General features: G+C 79.6%; 1 non-coding gene across 1 annotated transcript; it reads left to right on the plus strand.

Annotated features, from left to right (window-relative positions):
* Positions 1 to 1,985: 1,985 nt before the first annotated feature.
* On the plus strand, positions 1,986 to 2,138 carry LOC143692850 (5.8S ribosomal RNA). Its single transcript, XR_013180389.1, has one exon. It is a non-coding gene; the product is annotated as a 5.8S ribosomal RNA (ribosomal RNA).
* The last annotated feature ends 362 nt before the right edge of the window (positions 2,139 to 2,500 follow it).

Genomic DNA, 2,500 nt, shown 5'->3' on the forward strand with positions numbered 1-2,500 from the left:
AGGGAAACCCCGGGCCCCGAGAAGGACGTGGCGGTGGTGGCGGCAGATGTCGGGCGCGCCCCCGCCGGTGGACGCTCCCCCGAGGGCGGCAGCGGGGGAGGCACCCCGGCGGGGCCATGCAGGTCGTTTCCCTCGCCCCAGGGCCAGGTACCTAGCGCTCGGCGCCTCGGCGGTCCCCCCAGGTTTTCTTGCCCTCGGCGTCGTCAAACGCTGCGGGTTGTGGGCCGAAAGGGGGCCGGCGGGGCCGGGCGGCGGTTTAAAGACTCGGGCGGCTCGGCGCGGCCCGCCGTGGCGGCGGCGGTGCCGGCGGCGGCGGCGGTGGCGGCGGCGGGCGTGTGCCGCGGGCGGTGGCCGTGCGGGGCGCCACTGAGGGGTGGGGAGCAGCTACTCCCGCCGATCCCCTGCGGTGGTTGTCCCGTGGCCACCGGCCGCGCTCCTCCGTCGCGGCCGTCGTCGTCGTCGTCGTCCCCGCCGCGCGCCGCGGGCGGGGTCAACCGCGCCGCGCCGGGGAGGGGCGCCCTGCCCCCCCCTCTCCGTGGCCCGGCCTCGGCGGAGAGGCCGCGGCGCGCGGTCGGCCGCGGGGGCCGACCCGCCCGCCTCGTGGTAACGGGCGACGCCCGGCAGAGAGCGCGCGCTCTCTGCCCCTTCCTCGGCCGCGGGGCGACGGCCGCCGGGGCCCGCCCGCGCTCTCTCTCCTGGGCCCGCCGCCGCGGTCTCTGGCGCGCGCGGCGGCGCCGCGTCCGGCGCGTCCGGCGCCTCTCTTCCCCTCGACGGCCTTTCCTTCCTCGAAGGCGCGGCGCGGCGGCGCCGTCGTCCGCCGGCCGTCCCCTGGCTCGACCGCCCCGCCCGCCGGTGGGGGGGGGCGAGCGCTCGGCGGGCCCTCCGGCGGCGGAGGCCCGCGAGCGCGGGCGACCCCGTGGCGAGCGGCGGCGGCGCCGCTCGACGGGTGTCCCTCCCTGCGGGGACGGTCGGCCGGACGGCGCCCGCCGTCGGCCGGCGGCGGTCCCGTCCCGGGCTCCGCTCGTCGCCTCGCCTCCGTCGCCCTTGCCCGCGCGGCCGCGTGTGGGCCGCGCAGGAAGGCGTGCGGGGGCGGCCGCGGGGGCGCTCCTCCCCGCCCGGTCTCCGCGTGCGAACGAGGAGAGCGGGCGTTGCCCCCCGGCTCAGCCGCCGCGGCGCCTTCCCGCCGGGCGCGTGCCCGAGGCGAGGGGCCCCGGCGGTGCGAGGCGGCGGCGGCGGTCCCGGGCGCGTGCCGCCCCGGCGGCGGCCGGGTCTGCCGTCCGGCAGGCCTCGGGCGCAGGCGACGCCGGCTCGGCTCTCGGTGGCGCCCGCCTCCGGGGCCGGCGGCGGAGCGCGTCCGCCGGTCGCTCGCCCGCCCGCCCGGCGGGGGAGCGGTCCCGCGGGAGGCGTGCCGGCGGGCTGTGCCGGTCGCCGTCGCGTGCCCGTCTCGAGCCCAGGGGAAAGGCCCGTGCCCGTGGTGGTGGGGGGAAGAGAGAGACAACGCCGGCCGCGCGGCGGCGCGGCGGCGCTCCGCGCCAGGCCCGCGGCGTCGGGGCCGAGGGGAGAGCCGGCGCGGCGCGGGGGCCGACGGCCGCGCGCCCCCGGCCGCGTGCCGTGTGCGTTGTGCGCGTCGTCCCGTGAAAGCGAGAAGCGGGCGGGCCGCCCTGTGCCCCCCGCGTGTCCGGCGCGCGCCGCCCGGCCCTCCGCGCGGAGGCCGGGCCGAGCCCGGGCGCCTGGGCCGCCTCCGAAGGACGGCGTGGGTGAGGTCGGCGTCTCCCCTCGCGGGGGGAGGCGGTCGGGGGCGCGGGCTCCCCCGCCTCTTGGCCGGCCTTCGGAGAGTGGGTTTGTTTTTTTCCTTTTTTTTCCTCCCGTTTTCCGTGTGCTCGTACGGTCTCGGAAGCCAGGCCGCGCGCCCGCGCGTCCTCGGCGGCATTGTCCTAAACCAAAAAAGGGGCCGCTCTGGCGTGAGCGGTGCCCGAAAGGCAGACAACTCTTAGCGGTGGATCACTCGGCTCGTGCGTCGATGAAGAACGCAGCTAGCTGCGAGAATTAATGTGAATTGCAGGACACATTGATCATCGACACTTCGAACGCACTTGCGGCCCCGGGTTCCTCCCGGGGCTACGCCTGTCTGAGCGTCGCTTGACGATCAATCGCCGTCCGGGGGCCACCCCGGCGGCGCGGCTGGGGTCGCCTCGCAGGCCCGTCGCCCGCGGCGGGCGGCTGCGGCGGCGGCGGCGGCGGCGTGCCGCCGGTGGCCGGAGGGGAAGGCGGTCAGGGGTGTTGGGCGAGGGAAGCGCTTCCCTCGGCGGGCCTCGATCCCTTCCCTGCGGGCCCGGCGGGCGTCGCCGCGGTCGTCGTCGTCGTCGCCGCCGCGCGAGGGCCTTCGTCCCCCTAAATGCAGACTCGGGGAGCGCTCCGTAGCTCCCCGCTCCCGGAGCGAGCCGCTGGGGCGGAGCTCGTCCTCGCCGCGGGGCCGCGCCGCGGATGCGGCGGCGCGGCG

The sequence above is a fragment of the Agelaius phoeniceus genome, unplaced genomic scaffold, assembly GCF_051311805.1.
Source record: "Agelaius phoeniceus isolate bAgePho1 unplaced genomic scaffold, bAgePho1.hap1 Scaffold_109, whole genome shotgun sequence".
Classification (NCBI taxonomy): Eukaryota; Metazoa; Chordata; class Aves; order Passeriformes; family Icteridae; genus Agelaius; species Agelaius phoeniceus.